Genomic DNA, 26,388 nt, shown 5'->3' with positions numbered 1-26,388 from the left:
ATGTACTGAATTAACATTCAAACTTCTGAAGCTATAGTGACAATAACAGTGAACAGTGACCATTTTAGTTTCATTTTTCATTCTCTTAATACTAACCTCCCTTATCTTTTTCTGCTACTATAATTTATTTTTTAAAAGAATGTTTCAAAGTGCAAGTTTCATATGGTTTTAATTGTTTACAAATTATTTGGTAAATAAGTGAACGAGTCAATCAAATCTAAAACACTTGGAAGTTTTTAGATCCCTTGAAAACCATGGTTGACTCAGATCTCAAGGTTAGAGGGCCATTCATTCATAGGGAGATGATTGTTAATGGTTACCATCCATATGTCTCCATGCATTTTAATATAGCTTAAGGGTAGTGGAGAATTTTCATTCTATTATAAAACTTTTCCAAGAGAGCTTTACTTGATTATCTAAGTATCTTAGGTTGAGTATTCGGTCGATTAGCCTCCAAAACGGTGTAAAGGAATAGAAGAAAGGAGGAATGAAGGAGAAATAGAAGAAAGAAAATTAATTTCCACTGTGTCCCTGTTTTACGTCTGGTAATAACTGTGAGGCAAATAACCTTTGCATTTATAGATAAGGAGATTAAAGCTACTAATATCTCAGAATGACAGTCTGTTATCTCATCAAATTTCACATGGCAGGAGACCAGGAACAATCAGATGTCAAACCTGGGTGATTATGAACTAGGTCTTTTAGGTAAAACAGAGAGCTTTTTTTTTTGTAGGACATTGCAATAATCTACAATAAACTTTAACACCTGCGATCTTTCCATTTGCCACACAGTATAACTCTCTCATTAACCCTGATTTCTAGTTGCCAAAATAGAGCAAAGACTAAAACCAGCAGGAAACAATGACATTAAAACTCTTGATTTTAGAATGCATTGATCACCCATCCCCACCCTGTCCCTGTGTCTCTCCTCTCACTTTTAACCTAATGATTTAAAATGGAAAAGGCAGAGTCCTCACCTTCAGCATTTTGAACCATATGCTAAAGAGTACAGTACATTTAGATTTAGACAAGATTTATTCTTGTCTGAAAATTTCTATTATGTTGTTTCATGGAGTAAATAAGCCTATTAGTTTCTCAAAAAGAATGAGGCAAGCCATATCAGTTATAATAAAAACTGTGGCAGCTTTTTGTTTTTCTTAATTTATTTTGTAAACATTGCTGATTATGATTGTTTATGGGCATGTGACATCATTTTGCCAAACCATACTGCAACAGAGAGAATTAGAAAGTCCTTCAAGTACTCTTGTCCTTTTGCTTTGTAATGTGGAGAATAAATCTTTCAACAATAGTCTTTCAAAGCGGCAAAGTAAAAAATATCCTTTGCCTACTGTACTCTGGAGCAATGGTAGAGACTTTCTATTAAACTTAAACTATGTGCTAACATGCTACTCACATTCAGGTAAGGGCTATATGTTCTCTTTAATTTGTTTGATTTTTCATTTCATTATATAAATAGTTTGGGGAAAATTATTTTATAAATAGCCTTTTAAAATTTGGGTGGAATTTATTTTGGCTTTTAGTTTTCAAATGTCAGAATAATTTGCAAATTTTAGGTATAAAACTATGCCATGGTGATTTTGTTTTTTACTCCTATATTTCTATCCATTTGGAAAAATAAGATATCTTCCTACTTTTTTCTCAGTATTTTAGTCAATAGCACTCTAACAAAAATATAAAAACAAGCAGGAAATGGCACTGGGAAAGGGTATATAGTTCCAAAGGCAACATAAGTTACCCTGTGGAGAGAAATATTTATATTTATGCACAAAATATTCTTTATTAAACTAAAGGAGAAAGACATAGAAGCAGTTTGACATTGTATTCACAATGTATTATATTGACATATGACATTCACTCTATTTTTATGCTTATTGTGTATAAGATTATGTACATGAAATTATGAAAGTATATATAGAATATTTGGAGAGTTATGAAAGATATACGGGACACAAAAGCACACAGTAAACTAATATAACCGTTAATGTTCTGTTATATATTTTTTATTGTTTATTTCTATGCCCATGTATTTGTTAATAATGTGGATAAACTGGGTTTATATTATGCATATTAAGTTTCTAACTATATGATCTCAAGTTACTCTTTAAAATCACGATTTTAATGACTGCATAAGAGTCTATCAAAGAGATATGGCATACTATATTTTTATTCTCTTTATTTTTGGCTACAAATATTCTTATAATCTTTCATAATTATAATGCACATGAAGGAAACATATTTACATAAATCCTTATCTGTTATTCTACCTTTTCTTTGGAATAGATTCCTCTAGTATAATTATGTATATATGATATATAATACTTATTCTATACATAGATATTTTAAAGCTTAATAAATATAGCCAGATTATTTTCCCAAATATAAAATCTAGTCTCTAAGCATTTTAATACATATGTAAAATATATTATTTCTTATAAAATTTTAATATGCAGAAAATGATGTCACATTTTTTACTTTAACTTCACATTTATTTAAATACAACACAGTGTGAAAATTTATTCATAAGTATTGTCTACTTAAAAATTTTAAAGAATTGTGAGAATTTTTTCCATTTGTCACACAGTATAACTTTCTCATTAACCCTGATTTCTAGTTTCCAAAATAGAGCAAAGACTAAAACCAGCAGCAAACAATGACATTTAAACAACAAAAAAAAGAATTGTGTGAATTTTTAGGAATTTTTAAATTTTGCCTATTTTCTTTGAGGGTTTTAGAGAATTTGTTTTGCTTTATTTTGTTTTAAACTCAGGTGAGCCAATTATATTATAGTCTATTAATTTACCTTTTACCATAGGCCTCACAAATAAACATGCCCATGTATGTGTGTCTGTGTGTGTGCTCTTTTGTGATTTTCCCCCCTCATTTTATACTTAGAAAATGAACCCCACTACTTGTGATATTTTTTCCCGTTTTCATTGTTTTATAAATAATTTTTAATTTTTTACTTAACATAATACTAATTACTTTTATTAATTCTGCTTTTTATTTTTAAATACAATTTTCAAATATTTGGCCTTCTCATTTAAACTTTAAAATCTCTGGCTTTTTGTCCTTTGGTCAGAAAAAATGTATGTTATAATTTTTTGTTTTGTGTCATATTACTTTGACCTTAATTTTAAAAATACATTTGAAAACAAGCTATATTAATTCAATATATATATGCACACACATAAAAAGCCATATGTGTTTGTGCACGTAATTTTTCAGTCATTAATTATGGCACACAAATCATCAATATTGGTATTGACTATTCAATATTATTCTTTGGCAGTACTTTAGTACCTTTCCCCCTTTTATTTTTGTTATATGCTGCACATATTTTAACTTTTTTTGCTACATTTTGATTTTAACATTTCTGTGTCACTTTTATTTGTGCTCTTTGTCAATAGCATATGATTTGATAATCTTTAACTATTTTAAAGATTATTTTAAATCAGAAAGCATACCTCCTTTGCAAATGTTACTATAAGTAATAAGTTTAATTTTACCTCAGATATATTGTTTTATTTTTTTTCCTAATGAATCCTTGTGTTTCCTGTCTCATGTGCATAATAATATACTTCTTTGCTTTATTATGAAAGTATACAACTTGTATGTAGTCCTGCAAATATCATATATAGAGTTGTTATATTTTACTATAAAAAGTCCTTAATAAATCTCAAAAATTAACATTATATGTACTTTTACATAAAATGAAGTTTATCATGCTTTTATTTACCCTCTAGAATACATATTTGGGAGTTTTACATTCATTACTTTAAAATTAAAATATTTATTTTATATTTTTCTTTCCCTTATAAATTATTTAAATATTTACATTTTATTTTTTATAACTATATTTAGGGAAAAAGTCATCTTGCAATTATCATTATGTTTATCTAGTTTCATTTCTTATTTTGGGGAATGTAGCCAAAACGTTCCCTTTTCATGAGTACAATATTTTGGTTTAACACAATGTTGTCTAGGTGATAGACTGAAATCTTTTTTTCAGGAAGAGTACATGAACTTCCTATGCATTTGAATATCTGAAAAAAGCTTTATGCTATTTCTACATAAAATAAAAATTACATGGCTAAATGTAAACCTCTTGAGTCACAATTTTGTTTGATTTGGGGATTTTAACATTGCAAAAATAAAAGCCAAATAACTGAGCATAGGCTTATATTTGTATTCATTATTTTTCCCTAGGCAGGATGCATATAGGATTTTTTTAATACAAAATAATTGTCTGGGAGGTGAATCTCTTTGACCTTCTCTCCTTGCTGTTAGCTTTCTGTTTTCCATTTGAAACTCCAAGGACAATCAATTTGCATAGCTCTTTTCCAGGTTTCTAATTTCAACAGTCATTTTTCTAATGTAACTTTATTTTGTACTGAGAAAGAAATACTTATTTATGTCTGTGCATGATCATCTAACTGTTAGTGGGAAATACTTTATTTCTAGCCTACTTACAACAGCCTTTTCTTCTCAGAAACCATGCAAGAGCTAGTACAACCTGTAGAGTGTAATACATGCCAAGATCTTGTTGAATCTGTCCTTTCTGTTCACACTTCTACAAGCTAGATGCAATGCTCTAATGTCTTTTCATTGTCACCCCTGGTCAGGTTTTAAATGGAAGTTGAGGTGATCAAATAACTTTCAAAGAGAGATACTAGTAGAGCATAGGGATTGGGGAAAATGGATTGGATATGTCACTGACTATTTCAGAGAAAAATTCAATGGATGTATTGTCTGTGTAAAAAAAAAATCAGTATTCCTAGTTAGGGGTTGTGCCGTAAGGATGAATGAAGGATTTCTTCTAAATTTTCTCTTTATGACCATGTTATTCAATTATAGAGTGATACTTATGCTTTCATTGTAGAAATCACTAAATTGTTCCTAGGAACTGAAAGATTGTATCAAGTATCATTACTAGTTTCTAGTAGCATTGGAGTTTGAAAGTACCTCTTGTAAGATTTCATGAATATTTCAATAGGAACATGAGGGATTGCAAATTAGGGGCATCTTGACAACATCTTCATTTAAAATCAATCTCTAATATCAAACAACCTGTATTCATTGACTTTGTTCTAGTAAAAATACTTCAATTGCATTATTCTTGAAACAGGATACCATAAAACCTACACAGAGAAAGACACTTCCTCATAACTTACAAGAACACTCATCTTGTAGTTTCTAACAGTTGACTATCTTTTGATTACAGTAACTTGGACAAAGGTTATAGTGACAACATTAATGCATTAATGTCACCTATATCAAACAGATCCAGTTGAAGGATCATTTTCAGATTGAACAGCTTAAAGTCAAGTTGCCAACTGTTAATGCTCTGATATAGTAACTGTTCAGATAACTGTGGGCCTGCACTATCTACAATAATATTTCAGGTAGTTTGAAAAAATACTTTGTGCTTTCAAAACTATTTTGAAAATGCATAAATATAATTGAATATTCACTTTATTACTATTAATTATACTTACTTCAAATGTGAATGCTAAATTTATTTTCTCTTCAAATCTTTTGTTACTATTTCCAAATCTCTATAAAATATCAACATTATATGTAATGTACTATGACTTTTTAATATAGCCAATTTTCAAATAATGAAAAACTGATGATTGAAATAACAATTTGATGTAACACATAACCTGGCTGTGCAATAAAAAGCAAATTTATGTGAAAGATGCATTTTAAAAGAATACAACACACCCAGAAAGTATTCAGCAGGAGCCATTTATCATTACAGTTTAGATTCTGTGGAATGCAACTTGTTTTAATAGTATTGATAGAGTCTTAGCTAAAAATTTTGGAGGAGAATTTAAATGTTAGAAATGTGAAGGATAGTTTAGGAAGGAAAGCATTAAAATGTGGAAACCAAATTAAATCTACTTAGAAAAATTTTGAAACCCAAGTAATTTGGATACCAAAAATAATCAGTGGCTTATATCCTGTTCCAAATGTAAAATCTTCCTTTTGGCCAATTGCTTCTGTAATATCCAATAAGCTCAATGTCAGACCAGCACTGTGTATTTTTGCCATGACTTCAATAGATTTACCTTGCAACTATAGCTTCATAGAAAAGTTATATGGGGGAAAAACACTTATAAACCACTTCAAAGACCTACAACTCTTGTTTTATACAATAATGATAAAAAAAAAACTTCATGGAGTGAAATCCTGCGCTGCCCTTTACTAGGTCTGTGATCTTGTGAAAATTAATTAAGTCCTCTGCGACTCAGGTTTCTCATCTGTAAAATGGTGATACCAATAATCATTCAGGGTTTTGGGGATAATTAAATGTAATAATTCACAGAAAGCATTTAGAACAGTTCTGGGCACAGAGTAACTGCTATATTGGTGTTAAATGTGACTATTACTGTGAAAATGACTTTCCATTCTGCTCCACCTGCAATCTACTGCCATGTAGTAATGATATCCAACAGGATGGGGGAAGAAATATGGATGTCTGAAGCTTATATTTGTTATTTATAATATCTGCAATTGATGTCAGTGGGAGATTAAACAGTTGTGGAAAACCCAAGAAGGTTTCTAGCATAAGAAGTTTTTTATTCATAAGTCCTATTTCACTCCTCATTTACTACTCATGTCACTCTTAATCTTCTGTAACATGTCCCTTAAAAACATTGCTTAAGACGGTGTTTGGAGAAACCTGTGGTGCCATCTTGCTCCTTTTCTATTTAATGTTTACTTCATTAACATGTAACCGTTTGGGGGGAAACCACTCTCCACGGATTTCTCGCATTTCAGCAAGTGTTGTGACAGATTTGTTCCCAATCTTCTTTTCAATAATATTTTTGTAAAGATCCTTGAAAGCTAGATACTGTCTCTCTCCAGAGGAGAGGGCAGAACTGTTTGCTGCCCAGGATAATAAAGTCTTTCTCTGGGGAAAGATTTTCTTTCATCCTTTTTATAGTATTGGAAGTTCTTTAATCTTGGGGTTCCTCAGCTGTGATATAAGCTCACTACATTCACAGCATCCACCTAGCCTCTCTCAGCCTCACCCCATGGGACTTAGAGGACAAGGGAAATGATATGATTGGAAGGTCATGCTGCCTGATGTGCCACAGTAAGGAAGTCCTTTGTTTCAGACTCAGAAGTCTCATGACTTCTGCTAGCTTCTACACGACTGTTTCAGGCTAACCTGCAAGCTTGTGGACAGGGTAAAATGTCAGACCTTCGCAATTATTGACACGTATTATTATGACTCCACATGCATAAGGTAAGGTAGGAACTATTCCTTGGAAAGTTAGAGGGGTATGTACTCAAACTTCGTCTTTACCTACACCTTGACTGTAATTGACTAGGGTCCAATATAGTATTGATTTACTTTACTGATAAATTTTCTGCACTATTCTCCTTTTGTTTCTTTCCCACTGGCCTATACTTTCCCTAAATTTATGACATTTATTCATTTAATGCTCATTAATACTAATACATTGTTTTCTCAGGTACAAAATATTCATCTTCTGGTTAATATTGCCCATTTAGAGACTATTATGATCATTCTTCAGCATCTTGAATGAAATTCTAACATCACTGCCAGCTAGCAATATGGTCTATTACAGAAAATTAGAGTGCGTGATTACAACTTTATGTATTCAAGTTTCTTCTTCCGTATTCTGTATCTTAATCTCTAATTCCATGAAAAGTTATATGAAAAAGAGAAAACACATTTCCAGGGAAGATGTGTTTTGACATATTTTATTTTATTTTCCTCTATATTTTAAGTATATGCATTTATAAGCATGCTGATCACTGTTTCTAATCACTATTATAGTCACATATATGACATTTGTGCCTAGTAAACATGCAACAAGTGGATGCACCAAGACCTCCAAGCGCATTCCAGTGGCCCAGAAGGGGCTTGACGTCAAACTGGCATATCACTTACAAATCAAGAATGATGCCAACATGTAGAACAGTTGAGGAAGTAGCAATTATTCCAGTGGTGGAAATAATGGGCAGACACAGTGCCAAAATGTTTGTTTAAAGTTTCAATACAGCCTCTTAATATATCCCTCTTTCACACTAATTATATAATTCACATATGATTTTATTTTTTACTCTCACAAACTTCCTTTAATTTCATGCCAGTTTTTCCAGTGAGGAAAGAAGATTCTTTCAACAAATGGTGCTGGGACAACTAGATAGCCATACACAAAGAAGGAAGTTGTATTCCTACTTCATATTATATATAAAAGTGAACTAAAATGGATCAAATACTTAAATATAAGTACTAAAACTATGGAACTCTTAGAAGAAAACATAAAAGTAAATCTAATGACCTTGGATTAGGTAATGCGTTCTTAGATACAACACTGAAAGCATAAGCAACAAGAAAAATACATAAATAAGGTGAACTTCCTCAAAATTTAAAACTTTGGTGCTTCAAAGAATATTATCAAGCAAGTGAAACAACAGTACATAGAGTGGGAGAAAATGTTTGCAAATCATATATTCTCATAAAGTATTGCATCCAGAATAAGTAAAGAACTCTTACAACTCCATAATAAAAAGACAACCCAATTAAAAATTGAAAAAAGAATCCGAATAGACATACTTCCAAAGAAGATATACAAATGGCCAATAAGCACATTAAAATATGTTTATCATAATTAGCTGTTAGGGAAATGTAAATCAAAACCAAAAGGAAATACAACTCCATACCCATTAAGATGTTTCTTATCAAAAAAGACAATAACAAATGTTGGTGAGTGTTACTGGTTGCATTGTTTCTCCCAGAAAAAGATACATTGTAGTTCTAAACCTTAGTTTCTTAGAATGTGACCTTATTTGGAATTAGGGTTTTTGCAGATGCACTGATGTTAAGATGAAGTATTTATGGTGGACCCTATGCCAGTATGAGTGTTTTCCTTACCAAGAGGGGAAATTTGAACACAGAGATAGACATGAACACAAGGAGAACGTGTTCCTATGATAATGAAGACAGAGATCAGAGTGATGTATCTATAACCCCCAAAACACCAAAGATTGTCAGCAAACCACCAGAAGTTTTGAAAGTGAAATGGAACAGAGTTCTCACAGCCCTCACAAGGAATTAACATTGAAGACATCCTGATCTTGGACTTTTAGGCTGCAGAACTGTGAGACAATAAATTTATTTTGTTTAAGTCACCCAGTTTGTGGTACTTTGTTATGACAGCCCTAGAAAACTGATATAACCAGTATATGGAGAAATTGTAACCCTCCTACAGTGCTGGTGAGAATGTAAAATGGTGCAGTCACCCTAAAAAAGAGTTTTGCAACTCCTCAAATTGTGAGCATAATGTTACTATCTGAACCAGCAATTCCATTCCTATGTATATACCCAAGAGAAAGGAAAATATATACCCACACAAAAACTTGTGAAAAATATTGATAACAGTACTATTCATAATGTCAAAAAGTAGAAAAATATGAATGTCTATCAACTGATGAATGGATAAAAGAATGTGGTATATCCACACAATGTAATATTATTTGGTCATAAATATTAATGAACTACTGACAGTGCTTCAACATAAGAAAGAGTTATGCTAAGCAAAAGAAACTAGACATAAAAGGCTACATATTGTATACTTTTATTTATATGAAATGTCCAAAATAGGCAAATCCATAGAGATGGAAAGTAGGTAAGTGTCTACCAGGGTCATGTGTGTAGGGAAGAATGGTAAGTGAGTCACTGTTAATGGCTCGTGATGAAAATGTTCTGAAATTAGATTGTAGTAGTGGTTGCACAATCATGTGGATATACTACAAATGCTAAATTATATACTTTAAATGTATGAATTTTAGAGTGTATAAATTATATTGCTCAAACTTTTATTTCAACAAAATGAAAATAACAAAATAAAATTTAAAATCATAAGTGTAGAACTGGAACTAGAATTTAGAATACTATTTGCCCTCTAGTAAATGGCATGATATGCAATTACTTATGCATTACTTCCAAATAATTTTTATCACTAAATAAAAAATTTCTTTTCTGTAGACAGCATATAGTTGGATCTTATTTTATTATCTAGTATGATAATCTTTGCCCTTTAAATGGATTTCTAAACCATTATCACTTAATGTTACTATTGATATAGTTGAATTTGCATCTACCATTTTAATTTTGTTTTCTTTGTGTCTCCTGTCTTTTTTGTTTCTCTGTTTCTTTTTTACTGTTTTCTTTTTCATTAAGATATTTCCAATGTAACATTCTAATTGCTTTATTTCATATTGTAATGTGACATTCTAATCCCTTTATTTTAATAAGATTTATTTGTGTTACCATAGACATCATATGAGATTTATACCTATTTAATTCAAGTGAGATACAGAAATGTTACTCCTGTATAGCCCTATTTCTCTTCCCCTTTTTGTCCTACTTTGTAATCCATATTATACCTGTGTATTTTGCTGATAGAATAAGTTCTCCATCTTTATTCTTCTTTTACAAAATTATGTTGGTTTTTCTACTTCCTTTGTCTTTCTGCACATATTATAAAATCAGTTGATCAATCTGTATACACAAAAAAGATAAATGGGATAGTGATTAGATTAGAGGGAATATATATCAATATGGAGAGAATTGACTTATCAACAAAATTGAGTCTTCCAATCAAAGAACATAGTTTGCCTTTCTATTTCTTTAGATAGTCTTTAATTTCTTTTATAAATGTTCTATGGGTTTTAGTTTATTGATTTTTATATACACTTTGCTAGATTTATAACTAAATACTTCATTTTTCAGTACTTGTGTGAGTAGCATATGTTTTCATATTGTATTCCAATTGTTCTTTGCTAGTGTATTAAAAAATAACAGATTTCTCTGTATTTACACTGAATCCTGTAACTCAGCCTAACTCACATGCTGATTCTAAGAGTCTCCCCACCATTGTATTTCTTGAAATCTATGAGGTACAGTATTATACCTTTCTTTCTGATTTATTTGTTGTTTATTTTTCTTGCCTTATTACACTAGGTAAAATTTCCAGGAAGATGGAGTGATATGAGAGGAAATTCTTGTTTAGTTTCCTATCTTGGTGAGAAACTATTCCATCTTTTACATTAAGTATAATATTATCTGTACATTTATTGTAGATACATTTTATTAAACTAAGGAAGTTTCCTTTTTTGTGAAATACTGATTTTTATCATAAAATATCTAATTTTATTAAATTTTATTTTATACATCTAAATAGATACTCATTTTTTTCCTCCTTAGTCTAATAATATGTAATAAGGCAAGTGATTTTTTTGAAATGTTGAACTAGCCTTGCATTCCTGGAATAAATCACAACTGATCACAATGTATTATGCCTTTATATATTGCTTGGTATTATTTCATAATATTTGGTTAAAGATTTTTGCATCTATATTCATGAAAGCGATTGGTCTATAGGTTTTTGGGGGTTTTTTTGTTGTTGTTTTGGTATAGACTAAGGCTGTCTTCACAAAATAAATTGTGAAGAATTTTTTCCTCTTTTATTTTCTCAAAAGGTGATATAGAGTTGGTACTATTTCTTCTTTTATTGTTTGGTAGAATAGGCCAGTGAAATAATTTTGGCCTGTAGTTTTCTACATTGGTTAATCAAAATATTTCATATATTTCTTAATTTTAGGTTTATTGAGATTGTCTAGTTTTTCTTGAGTGTTTTGTTAGCTTTTGTCTTTCAAAGAATTAGTCAATTTTATCTAACTTTTCAAGATTATAGGCCTAGAGTTGCTTCTAGTACTGTCATATTATTTTTAATATCTGTAGGAGTCAATAGTGATATCCCCTTTTCATTCTGATATTTCTAATTATATCTTCTATTTTTTTCCTTGATCAATCAGAACAAATTTTAATAAATTTTTCTTGATCTGTTTGAAGAAGCAGTATTTTGTGTAATTGATTTTCTTCATTGTTTTTGTGTTTCTAATTCCATTAATGTCTGGTTTTATCTTTATTATTTCACTTTTTCTTCTGGATTGTGTTTATATTTTCTTTTATTTTTCTAATTTCTAGAGGTAGAAGTTTATATTACTAATTTAAGATCTTTCTTTTCTTCTTCGTATTTAAAGCTGTAAATTTCATAAGAATCTTTCCATAAATTTTGAAACAATTTCTTCTTTTTTATACAACTCAAAATATTTTAAAATCTTTCTTGAGATTTTTAAGTTGAAGTAGGTAGTATTTATAGTTATGTTGTTTAATTTCCCAATAGTTAGAAATGTTCCAGATATTTTTCTGTTATTGCTACTAGTTCAATTCTGTTATAATCTGTGAACATACATTGAATAATATTTATTCTTTTAAATTTATTGAGGCTTGTATTAAAACTCTGAATTTGACATATCTAGAATAATGTTGTATGTGCATTTTTAAAGAGGATGTATTTGATTTTCATTCAAGTTTTCTATAAAAATTCATTTGATCTAGTGGGCAGATAATGTTGGCCAATTCATCTATAACTTCATTCATTTTCTATTCATTTTTTAAGAAAGCAGTATTCAAGTATCCAACTATCATTTTAGTTTCTCTATTTTTCCATTCAGTTCTATCAGATTTTTCCTCATGTATTTTGAAACTTCATTGTTAGGTGCATACACATTTAAAATTGGTATCTCTTCTTGGTGAATTGACCTCTTTATCATTATGAAATGATCTTTATTATTTCTAGTGTGATTTTATACTCTCAAATCTACCTTGTCTGATATTAATATGGATACTCTAGCTATGAATTTTGTAGATAATTCAGACTTTCGTTCTGAGTGTTGAAACAATGTATTATTATGACTTTCTTCACCTTATATGGAAGCAGAACCTCTGACACTAATAGTTTTTTGCAAACCATTCTTTTGGAATTCTGCTTTCTGAAAAGTCCTCCCAGATTTTGACAATTGCTTGTTTCTCAAGCTTAGCTTCTTTTGATGCTATGAACATTTATCTTTTTCCTGAGTATTCACAGTTCTATTAGCAGATAAGGAGACTTTAATTTAGGTGGTAGTCTATTTTAAACCAAAAGCCTAATAATTGACTTTTAATTTATCTTATCAGAGCCTGATTCTGATGACATGTCTTTATAAAGTATATTGCCATTTAACATAAGGAATAAACGTCGGCCATAAAAAATTTGAATAAAATATTGTGACATTTTACACTCAGTTGCACACGAATATAGCCTTAAAAAATAAAGGTTATTAAATGTATCCAACTTTAGATTCCTGTAGGTAATCTCATTTAAGAGTCTACTCAGGTGATATAAAAGAACGATTGTATAACTGGAACTGAGAAGACTTATATTTGAGACCTATTTTCACAACTTATTAATAACCTTAGGGAAGACATTTAATAGCTATAAGCCTTACCTTCTTAGCAATAAGAAATGGAGACAACCTGACTTAACTATTAAGAGGCTTATTATGAGGCAAAATTAAATATCTAGAGTGAGAGTGCTATAAAGTGTTATGCAATTATTTGCTTTTTATTAAGTTGATTTAGTTTTAGTTTCTTTAACAAATGTTACAAGGTGCCACTTTCACCCAGTTGAGCACTGAAGTTTTGAAATTTCAATCACATAATGAGGTACATAATAATATTGTAGTTACAATAATGAGAAGCCTATTTCTGCAACCCTTGAATTTAGAAAGACATGACTTGTTTTCTTATAGAGATAATATCAAAATCAAGTGTTAATTAAGACTTTGTTCCCATTATCTTCATCTTAGCATTTTGCAATCCCCTTGTCTCTCTTAGGATGTTATAACTTATAGTTTGACATTGATGAGTAGTACTAGGATCAGGAAATAGCATGGTTAGTTTCCTGCAGCTTCGTACTGTCAGTCCCATCCGTTAATCTCTTTTCTCACATGCCAGCTTAACACTGCTCAGTCATTTGAAAGCTCTATGTAAGAGACTCCTGCCTCCTTTTCTTGTAATAAGGAAGTTCTCTGAGTTTCTCTGACATTATACATTCTTTAATCTCTTTGAAGGTAATATGACCTACTGTATGGTTTCACTTTTATGAATGCAAATATTTCTTAAATGTCTAGAATTAAACATTTTCTGTCAATTTCAGGGGATGGAGTTCTGTTCAGATAATGAGAATGCTACTATGAACCTTGATTTAATTGCTGCATTATAATCTCTAGACCTAAAATACCCTGGAGACCTTGATACATAAAATGCCTTTCAGCTATACAGGTGTGGAATTCATTACAAGTATGTTTTAAGTAGGAATATATCTTAAACTGACTGAAAATATCATTGCCTTAGGGTATCTGATAACTTGAACTATTATTTAAAGTGCAACAATAGTGACACATTGAAAGACAGTAAAAGGAAGAATACATATAAGTATAATTTTGAAGACACACATATACATGTGTGTCACTAAAATTGCACTATTTTAACATGGTTGATTAATGGTAAGCTTAAAAGTAAATTGTCTGCCCTTTATAGAATTAGTGGTCCACTAATTATATTTATTATAAACTTACATTTTAAATGAAATTTTTAGAAAAATGAAAAATATCAATGTTTTCCAATAATATAAACCTATAAGTGATGCATGTGTATACACCTAATCTTAAGAAAATTTTTCTCCTCAAAATAAGTGTATCATGAATCTAAACATGTAATCTTTGTTTTGTGGTCCTCATGCATCTTGTTAATAGCTAAATCAATGGCAAGTTCACATCTTGCACCAATCAACAGATTATACACTAATGTTCACACATTTCAGAAATAACAACAATATAATATGTGGTATGGTTTTCTCATTCCATTGAATCATGCTGAAGATAATTTCTGAGGCCAATGCAGGGGCAGTTTGAGATTAGTGCATTTTTCTCTCTCTTATTTTTTTCCCTAGTCACTTAAGAAATCCATGTCCTCTAAATTAACTGCATGGGTCAGGATGAAAGAAAAAAGAGGGAGTGCAAGCCATGTCAGTGAGTGCATTAATTGGCCCTGTGCATTATTTTTTCTTTGATGACTTAATTTAAAACCATTTTTGCTGATAAATCTTTTGAAAAAGAACATACGATTTTCAAAGAAAAGTTGTGAGACAAGCTGATCAAAGAGCCCATCAGCTGGAATAACATTTAACTGTGGGTGACCTGAAAATCCTTATAATGGAGCTTAATCACATAAAACAGAGAAACAAAATGAACAGCAAGCATGAACATAGGGAGACAGCCCTTCTCTGCCAATCAAGCAAACAATGTCTCAGTGCTTCAGAGAAAGGACCCCAATCAGTGTGGTGATGTGAAATGTAACTTGGTACTCATGTTGACCTCCTTATCTCCTGCAGAGAAGAGGTTTGAGGATGAAGCATGGCACTGAAATAAAATAACAACAGATACAACATCACCAAGATTCCCTTGATGCTTACATTTATGTTGACATACTGAGCCTCAAAAAATAAAAATACTACATTAAGTATAATTCATTAGTAGAAAGTGGCAAAACATGTATTACAATTTGGAATAGACAAAAATTTCAAGCAGCCAAATACATTTGTTTTAGCATTACAGTATTTCTAAAAGTATAATATTCACATAATTGTAGGATTTTATTCCATATTTTTCTCCTTTGTTTTGTATTTTATAGATAAAATTTCAAAATTAACATGATCCTTTATGAAAATTTTTTTTCTCCTAAATAATACACTCAAATGGAAATTCCAATCATAATCATGAAAGAAATTCCATCTGCTATCCAAAGGCACTAAACTCAGCTATCGCAGGGATTTTTTAGTTTGTCTCCCTTAGTATGCCACTTGGATAGCACTAAGTGACTTCTATGAGTGTTTCTGTGTCTCATGTAAAAAATGTTGTTATAAAATACATAGACAAAATATATCCAACTGAGTTAATATGCTGTATATAATGGATGTCCTCCATATGCTCTACTTCTTTGTTTGATCAGAATACCTCAAGTTTTTGCACAAACTAAATATATCTCACTATACACTATTTGATGTCTACACAAACAATATTATGAGGGCAAGCTAGTTTCTGTCTAAAAGTTCAATGTTTTGTTAAAATGAAGAGAAGATTGTAACATTTTCCATAGATCTCAATATATAGGAATTAAATGCTTCCTCAAAGTCTTTTGGACAGGTATAGGTTTCTTGCCAGTCCATTGCTATGTCTTAATCTATGTCACTTAATCTATGTCACTGTGTTACCCCACTGACCCATTTGGCATAGTCTAGCAGAGAATCAATGCCCTCAGAACACAGGGATTCAGTGGGTATAGATTCTGACTAAATGTTTTTACTGTATAACAAAACTTTAACACAATAAAGTTAGAAAAGAGAAATACTAATTTTAATATATGCCATGGTGATTAGGAGGTTACAAATTTAATTATATTTAGAATGTTAACTGAGTTATTAATCTAGGCAAAATAATTCAGTATTTACTAGTAACTTATTCAAAGAAATGCGGAATGGCACATTTTAAATAAAAGCTTAATAATTTCGGAGCTTCACGCATTAGCAAAATGTATTCGCTTTTTAATATAATTCAAGGAAATATGATTAATAGGGGTAATGTTTAAGTGGCCAGTTGTCACAAGGAAATTTTACTCTTCTTTAGAAAGAAAATAAAATTACAGAAAGAAACATTGATTTGAGTCATCCTTTAGGGCCTTCCAAGTGGCCTTCTTGTATGGGGTTGTGGGACAAAAGACGTGAAGGTTCCAAGCCACAGTGCCCTTTTTGAAAAGCTAAATTTCCTCCTTTATGAAAAGACCCTGTTTCATATTTTATGCTCACAGCCTAGAGAAGCACGCTTGTGGTAAAGCCATAGCAATGGGAAGTAGTTTATGTTCTGCACTTATGTGGGAATAACAAATCAAAACCAGACATATGTTTGCTTTTGAAAATAGGGTTTTGTTATAAAAGATTTACTTAATGTTTGAAATATTGAAGTGCTATTAGCCTGGGGTTTGGATGGGAATATAAAAAAGTTAACAGGTTATATTTTTGCCAAAGTATTGATTTACATTCCACTGAAAGCCTTTTGCTTGTTTTATAATATATTTTTCTATGTTCATGGAAACAGAAATCTGTGTTCAGTATAAATATCAAGTTGTAGGACAAATGATGAATATATGTTATCGAGAGGTCGAATTTCCAAGAAAATGTGAATTTAGTTTAGTTCTGAGATCAAGATATTTCTAAAACATGTTCTATGGGTTCACTCTAGGCATAATGAAAACTAGCAACATGTACCTTAAAAGTTTGCCCATATTCTTTTGACCAAAAACAAGATGATCTGGGTCCACACACAGTTTTAGAATCTATGCTATTGTTTGCAATAAGGCAAAAGCAGAGAATAACATGAATTACTTTCCTTTATAATATGCAAATAAATAAGGCACAATTCATAGAACACTTTCTGTGCTGTTCTTCTAATGTTAAGACTTACATTACAGATAAGATCAGTAAATTGTCTTTTCCTTTTGCTTGCTATTTCACCTTTTCTTTTTTTAGTGATTTCCTAAACAAACTAAGAAAAGCAACACTTTTGAAATTGTTGAAGACATGCACTATTTTGGTATAAATATTTGGTGTAAATCCTACATTATGTAACCAATTTTTCATGTAAGAAAAACATGTGAGAATTATTTCTCCCTGTACAAGTCACTGGATTGTGGCAAGGTGAAATGAGTTGAGTATAATATTTGTGTTATCTTGATTCAATGAGATATGTCATAATGACATTTTCTCCTTGTGTGGACCATTTCCTGATATGGCACCAGCTTGTTCTAATAAGGTTGAATTGCAAAATCTAATTTGGAAATGGACCTTGTTGATCTTTCATTTGCTATGCTTTTCCAATGCACTCCTTCATCAATACTGACTCCTTGTGGTATGACTATTTACCTTTATATGAGTTTTAATGTAGGAGTAAGGAGGCCTATTCTTTAAATGTTTTATCATCTAGACTTTGCATGCTGATGTGACTCCAAAAGTCATCTAACTTCCAATGAAGCTTTTAATATCATTAAGCAATACTAATAAACTTGACCTAAAGATAATTTAAACATATTGAATTTTCATTCAATAAATCTTAAAAAGACCAAAAATTAATAATTTAAAGGTAAGGAGTTAGATCTGAAAATTGTGTACATAATACATGGAAAACTGAAACTGGTAAGAATAATTAAAATACTTGGAAATATAGTTCTTATATATATATATCTAAATATAGTGAAGTACAGGTAAAGGCAATTCTATAGGTTTTTCCCATTCAAAAACTATGTGAGCTCAGTTACATCAAATGAGAGAAAATTTATGTTGGATTTCTCCTGCCAATTCAAAAGAATGCTATTTTGAATGCTTTTAAGTAAATCATTGCCAAGCAAAAGAGATTGACAATCTATTGATTCCAAATTGGCTAATATGAGTTCAAATATTTTATCTGAATAAATGCTATGCATTATTAGATATTTAAATTATATGTATTAATTTAAATATTAAAATGTCCCAAAATGATCTATTTTGGAAATATAAACAAACATAATATTAGCATTTCTCATTCTGTACATTTTCATACTTCTTTATAGTAAGATTTATAATCTGGGTAAACTATTATTGAAGTGAAAACTAAAATAAAGCTACCAACTGCAGTTTCAAAACTGCAACACAAGTTTGAAAATGGCAATATAAATAGAGTTTCATATCCTTTTATAAACATTTTGATATGTTGCTTCATAGAGCTATTGCTCTTAATCTTCTTTAGAATTTCTATGTAACTTTACGCAAAACATGATTTGTTTGAATACAGTGCTGTTTGTGAACATGTACCTGTAGTTTATAAAAAAATTATCTAGACACATATCATTTTAAAAATGTAGTTTTATGTAATTTAAGATTGACTTAGGCAAAATGGATTTTATTTTAAATTCATAAAATATTTAAATTATTTTGTATCATGCACATCTCAGCTATTCATAAATATACTATTTTCTGAAATGGTTTAAATATATTAATGTGTGTCTCAAATTATCTGACTACTTTGCAAACATTTAACAAAATATGTGATTTTAATATCACATACTAGCAGGGTAAATCTAGTCCAAACTTATATTTAAAGACCAATTGTTGTATATTCCAGTTTCTGGAGATCTATGATGATCTCTTAAGCAGGTCAGCTTATGACAATTCGATCATACGGGTTTCTGGGAAAGCATGAATTTATAGCAAGGTTTTGTCTATATGACTGTATGAAAAAGTGGATTTTCCATCCTAAAAATACTACCCTTAATTTTCCTGAGGGTTCTTTTTAGTATCCTGAATTTTTAAAAATCTTGTTGCTTTTTTACGTATCTATATGGTATATATTATTTATTTGTATTTTTAAATGAGTAAATGGCAGTTTGGGGTCCTGTTTGTTTTACAAGCAACACAAATAAGGGCAAAAATAGTGGTAGTTTGCTTATGGATACAAAGTAAGAAGCAAACTTGTATGTAAACACTAAAGATATCTTGTGTATTACAGTAATGAATACTGTACTTATAAACAAGGTGACATGTCTCTATAAGGAAAACATAATTTAGAGTTTAATGCTTACACTTGTTTTATTTAAAAACATGAATAACAAGCAGTGCATAAAATATAAAATTAAAGCATATGATAAATATTATTCATATTGTTATTTTAATATATGTTAAGATAAAAAAGACAGAGGTAAAGCTATTTGAGAAATTAATAGCAGAAGAGAAAGTTTACTCAGCTGTAATCCAAATTTTAATTAAAGCCATGATTGATGACAAATGCCATCTTGCAATGTCACCTCTAGAAAGATCTACAGCTGTTGAATTAGTTGAGAAGATGATCTCCACTGTTTCAAAGTAAAGCACAAAGAAGATAAATTAAATTTAGGATTATTAATCACATGAACATTATATTAATGATTTGGAAATCTGAAGATGCCAAATAGTCCTAAAAAATGAAGTAAATATTCAGATAGGAGCTTTGGGGACGTCTTATTTGGTAAGGCATAATTTCCAGATTATTAACCTAATCATTTAAAAAGAACTTTTCACTGCATTAAACCCATTTAAATTTAAGATGGAAACATTGAATAAAGATGAAACTCTATTAGCTGCACAATGTGAATTAAATAGGACTACAGATAGGCTAGGATAAAAATGGGAAGGTAAGTAGACTTTCAAAAGATGTCATTAGCCAGTAAATATTCGGCTAGGAGGACATTTGTATTGGAGGACTTCTTCACCCACCAAGAGTTGCTATATCCATACTCACTGATTAAGTCCTTAAAAGAAATCAAGTGATTGGAAAAGAATAACATAAATGGGAAAAAAATACAAGGAGTTGCTCACAGTGTATTGACGTTATTGATGAAGACCACAGGCAGCTGTGGAATTTTTTTTAAGGATTTACACAAAGATTTCCTAAAAAAGCTAGCAAAATCAAGGTCAAAATCCCTCTAGAACTCCCTGACATGAGTCTATTGATGAAAAAAAGAAGGAAAAGAACTCTAATGCCAAGAAGAAGGCTAAAAGACAAGTATATTGTTGAAAAATAAATGATTTAATAAAAGTTAAAAGCATATTTATTATATAGTTTGAAAAAGAGATTTTTTAGTATCTGTTTTGAAATATAGGGAATTCTGTTATTTAGACATCACTGTGTTCTCAAGAAACTGAACAAAAGGCAACAAGCTTAAATAGCATTGAGTGGGATTTATGCTATAAAAAATATGAGATTTCCTTCAATAGGGATTGTTAAATCCAGGAATAAAGGACAGAAGGAAGCTGTGCTTTCCTTTGAAGGGGTAAGAATTAAGGTAACTAATCATCTTTCAGGAAAGTTAAAGGCAAGATGAATGGATTAAGTGACCTTTCAACATTATTTCCATCCCAGGATTTATGATGTCATTATAAACCAACAGCCCAAATGGAAACCTGGGCAAGAACTACTGACTTTTGCACTTGTTTCTGCTTTTCCTTGAATGTAGTCAGATATCTTGCTGGAAGCACTAATAGTCAACAGTGCAAGTTTTTCAATCAGATAGCCTGAGTTCCAACACTCTGTGAACATCAGCTTCTTCAGCCACAAAAGGCAGGTAACTAGTACTTGTATCACTGGATTGTTGAGAAGATTAAATGAGCTGATTTATGTAAAATACCTACCATAAAGTAGGTATACAACCAGTATTCTTATTAAACTCTGTTCTGCCACTACGTCAACCATTGTGGTATAACGTGGTGCCATTCCAGTGACAACCCCACCTCTCTTACTCTATTTCTTTTTATAAGACTATTTTTAGACCAGTTTGGGGTTCACAGAAAAATTGAAAGGAAGGTGCAGAGACATCCCATAGACTCCCTGCCCCTATACAAGTGTCACCTCCCCTGTTATCAACATCTCCCACAAGGCTGGTACATTTGTTACAATTGATGAACCTACGTTAACACATCATATTCACTCAAAGTTCATAGTTCACGTTAGGGTTCTCTCTTGGTGTTGTACAATCCATGGGTTTGGACACATGTATAAAGACAGGTATCTGCCTTTATCATATCATATAGAATATTTTCACTATTCTAAACATCCTCTGTGTTCCATCTATACATCCCTTGACGCTTTCCTTGTATTTTCTCTTCCTCCCTACTTCTACTCTGAGTAGAAAATCCCTGAGTTCTGTCAAGAGAAACTTCTAAATACTAAATTTCACCACTAGATACAGACAATATGTATTCTGCTGATGTATGAGGGTCAAATGAAAAGGACAAGTGGAAAAATAATTTAAATATGGAAATGAGCCAAATATTAATAAACTATGGTTTATTGGATAGAATATTTTAATATGAATCTATTAAAATGCATCTATTAAAATATTTCATATAAATATTTAGAGACATGGGAAACTGTCATAATGTAAGCAAAATAAAAAAATGGGGTTAAAAACTGTGTGCAAATAAAAATAATTCAAAACACATAAATTCAAAGATAATAGATGTTGGAAGATAAAATACTCCAAAATATTTCAGAATTTACTTTTTTTATGCTGTTGATTTGAGTTTTCTTTTTCCTATATTGAAGGTTTTATTAGTAGAAAAAGGTAATATTTTTGTTTGTTTTGTCTTACTTTATAAAATATGAATTTTTCTTCCTACTCTTGTTTTATAATGTTTCCAAAAAGCTATCAATGAATTATTAGTAATTATTAATCAATCAATCAAAGAATTAGTTCTTCTGATTGTTCTTTTAGGGAGAAACTGGCCTTTGCATTTCATTTTTGACATGTAATTTAGAGATGGCCTGTAAGCATAAGGATTTAATAATTTTTTTAAAAAATTTGCTAAGATACTCATGCATACATTTTCAATTATTACCTATAGATACTACGACAAAATGTTAGTGGTGAAATGACCATAAATCTGACCTTGATTTTCTTTTGTTCTTTTATCAGACTTTTACTATACCTCAGTTAAAAAAAAAAAAAAAAAGCTTTATGTTTTTTTTTTTTTGGATAAAATCCATCTTAAGAGTTTATTCAGGATTTTGCAAATCAGTGATATGTTATCAAATAAATCAATAATTACATGGATATAGATACAAATATCATGTATCAACATTCTGCAGGTAATAGTAAATTATTTTTAAAGTATATAGTGATTTGTCATAATTATTCTGAATTGTTCATTTTCTGTTTACAAGAATATTTCTCCCCCAAAATCAACATTTATATTTTTACTTTGATTGTTCTGCATATAGTCTCACTCATAAAAGTTTATTTTCTCTATCCACTATTTTGAGACATAGAAGTTTCTGTACCTTCATCCTCATTATCTATTGGTAATGCATCACTCATAATATTTCAGAAAATATTGTAATAATCATATTGATAAAAAATGAGTGATGATAAGGAAAAAAAGGAGCTAATAATAACAAGGACCTTCACCTTTATACAACTAACATTTATTCACTACTTTCTTCACTCCAGAAGCCATGATGAGGACACAAAACCAAACATGGCATCTGTATTTCCAAGGCCCATTGCATTCCTTTTAGCATTTCCATATTTCATTACAGATAATTATATTTCCCCCAACTAAACTGTAAGCTACCTGAGGACAAAGGTGATGTTGATTTTTATCTTTGTGTTTCTATGCTTGAAAAGCATCCAGCTTTTTTGACTGAGTGAATGAATGGACGTTAAACTAAAGGTGTTTGTCTTCTAAGACAATTGTTCTTTCTTATCATAATAGAAGCCACAAGCCTTGAGTAAGGATGCTCAATTTCTTATTTTCTCTAGGGATATCAGGCCTTATTTTCTTTGAGTCCTTGCCTCTAACTTTAAAAATGTAAATAAATATTAATAAGAGGAGCAGTATTACCACTTGTTTAACTGTCATTTGTGAATTAACTGTGTCTTTTAACACATTAACTGCCATGTGAGCTGTATTTAACTCAAGCTAGTTTTGAGCCTTGGCCCTTGTGAAGCATATGTAACTCAACGTCTTTTCACCTGGGGAGCCATGTGAACTCTTTTTAAATAGTTTTGAAATAAAAACAAATAGAACACAATTTTTTCATTAAATTAGAAAGGATCATTTTGTTTTCGAAGTTTTTATTCTATTTTCCTAATAAAACACCATGGCCCCATGGGAAAAAAAAAAAATTCTTTCCTGGTGTGGTAGTCAATGTGTTAAGCAACTTTGGAAGAATCATCACATCATTTAAGTTGTCTTCAAATTACTTTGTGCTTCAGGGTGTTTGTTAGTTCCTTTGTTTTAAATAAACTCCAAGCAAATACTGATAAACTATGTACCCACATCTCTATTGGATGTTAATTTGCAAAACATGTTCTTTATGCAAGACAGAGACAATTTGTCAAGTAATCCTTGAAATGTTCCACTTCTTTTTATTCCCCAGATAATCGTATCATTACTGCTGTTTCACCAATGAGATCTAACATAAAGGAGGAAGCTTCATTAATACAACTAACTGATAATAAAAGAACTGATGAAAAAACGAAACAACAACAAAAAAATTCTGTTAGCCGTCTTAAGAAATATCACCTTCAGGAAAATAAAACTGAGCATGTAGCTTGTACTGCATCTTTCTGCCTACATCCGTTGGGTCAAAATAAAAAAAGTCTTATTTATGTCTTTCACAGCTCTGGCTTACTGATCTTCTCTGGACCTCTTGGCTGTCAATATTTTTGTTTGGGGCTAATACATTTTCTCCTCCAAGCTGAAAGTGAAATACAAGCTTGTTTTCTTTTTCCCTCCAGGATATGAAAGAGGAAAAACAGCAGTTAGAAAGAAACTCTTTTAAAAAGCAACTGCCATAAAAAAAAGGAAGCAGACACATAACATGGAAAGAATTCAAATGTTTGCTTATTTCATAAGAAAGTTAATGTGTCGGAATGGTGATACTGAACCAAAGTATCCTTCCTGTATTTATCATAAAGATGAATCCTCCCTAATTAAAAAGGTAAAGGAAACCCCAACATCTTACATAGGTTGTATTAAATAAAATGGTCTCCTACTTATTTATAAGGACTTGAGTCTTATTTCCGGAAAGAGATGATAGTAACTTTGATGAGGACTGTCCTATGGACCCCTGTTGTTTGGCTCAATATTTCCTCGTTTTCCTTTTCAATCCAAACCAATTAGGGCTGTAGAATTGCCAGTGTGACCTCTTCAGCAACTGCAAAGATAGCACCATATTGCGGAAGGACAGATTCCACATGCCAATACCAATTTATTTCTGGTTCATACACAAAGAAATGCTATTTTAAAATCTTTATTCATTTTAAATCAATATCTGGTTTGCCTACTGAATGCATTTTTTTAATCGAGAGATTCTATATGATCAAGAGAATTGAGCCTCTGTATTCTGCTGCCTAGAATCAAACTAGTCACCTCATAAAAAAGTTTCTGATCATGCTTTTACTTGATTCCAAAGATCTGAAAGTTAGAAAAAAATCCAAATAAATATGCATGAATCTGCCATGTAAAATAATAGGTGTGCCCATGCTTTTTGTTCATCCTTCTCTCAATCCATCATATCCTGTGGATGGTTTTACATTTTTACAATTACCTAAAACATACAGGTAAAGCTGGTACATTGAGTATATTTCCATCTGATGCATATGTTTACTACTCTGAAACAAAAACAAATTACATGTTTTAAATGCGAAATCTGCTGCACCCGGAAAGAATTTTTAAAATCTCCATGGTTTTTGAAACCCGTGGTGTACTTGCTAACAAAAGTTTCCTTCCAGATTCTCCGGATAAAGAGCATGGCTGAAGAAGAAAACAGTGAACGTACGGTAGCATTTTGATTGAATACTTTGGTTTTAATGAAGCAAACACAAATATCCTACATTTAGCTGTCCACATCTCTTCAAATATTGATTTAGAAATTTCAAGACTAAGTTCAGATCACAGAGGAACAATTACAGCTGAATAAAGTGAGCTATAACTGAAACTCTCTACCTGTTGAAATTATTGTTAGCGTTTAATGGCCTGGCAAGATGAATCGCTTTCATGGTAAAAAAAAAGGAGGATTTTGGCCCAGAGTTTAATGAGCTCAATGAGATTTTTACATGCCCAAAAAAGCACATAGAACATCTGGCGCTGGTTGTTACAATGATAATTCAAGGATTGTTCTAAATGTTATATAAAAAGCCAGCAACCAAATATAATCTACTTAAACAGATGATTGTGGGACGTATAATAAGAGGTATAAGTGGTGCAGACTGAACATTGTCCTCAATTTTAAGTCTAGATAATACTCAGATTTTTAATTTCTGAAAAGCATATGTAGATTATTTTTCCCTAAGTTTTCTGGTTCAGAAGCTCTTTAAATTAAAAAAAAAAAAAAAAAAAGGAGGGAGAGAGAGAAAAAGCAGTCTGGTATTTCTTAGCCTCTGGGAGCTTACATTTAAATAGAGTAGCTATTGAAATAATCATTTGTTTGAAAAACACCAGTAAGCACAAAATTTTGAAGTAAGACAATAAGGGTGAAAAACATATAACATTAGCAAAATTAGTAACTATTTACTGGAAACTGGAAGACTCATTTCAACCACAGTTGTAAAACACATTTGGAGAAATAGTCTATGTTTAGAATGCTCAGTTGGAAAACTGAACACTCAGCTGGAAAAGGAAAATTAATGTTTCTACTTGCCATCAGCACAATCATTTTTGCTTCTCTGAATTGGTTGCTAGGTTTACATCTCATTAACTGATGCAAACAAAAGCATTAGGGCCGGAGGGCTAATAGATGCTTCTCTGTCTCACAATGCCTATTAAAGCAATCGACACATCTTTAATGTGGTGTAACTTCCAATTAATTTTTTAA

This window comes from Lemur catta, chromosome 12 (assembly GCF_020740605.2).
Source record: "Lemur catta isolate mLemCat1 chromosome 12, mLemCat1.pri, whole genome shotgun sequence".
Lineage (NCBI taxonomy): Eukaryota > Metazoa > Chordata > Mammalia > Primates > Lemuridae > Lemur > Lemur catta.
This window is presented reverse-complemented; position numbering follows the sequence as displayed.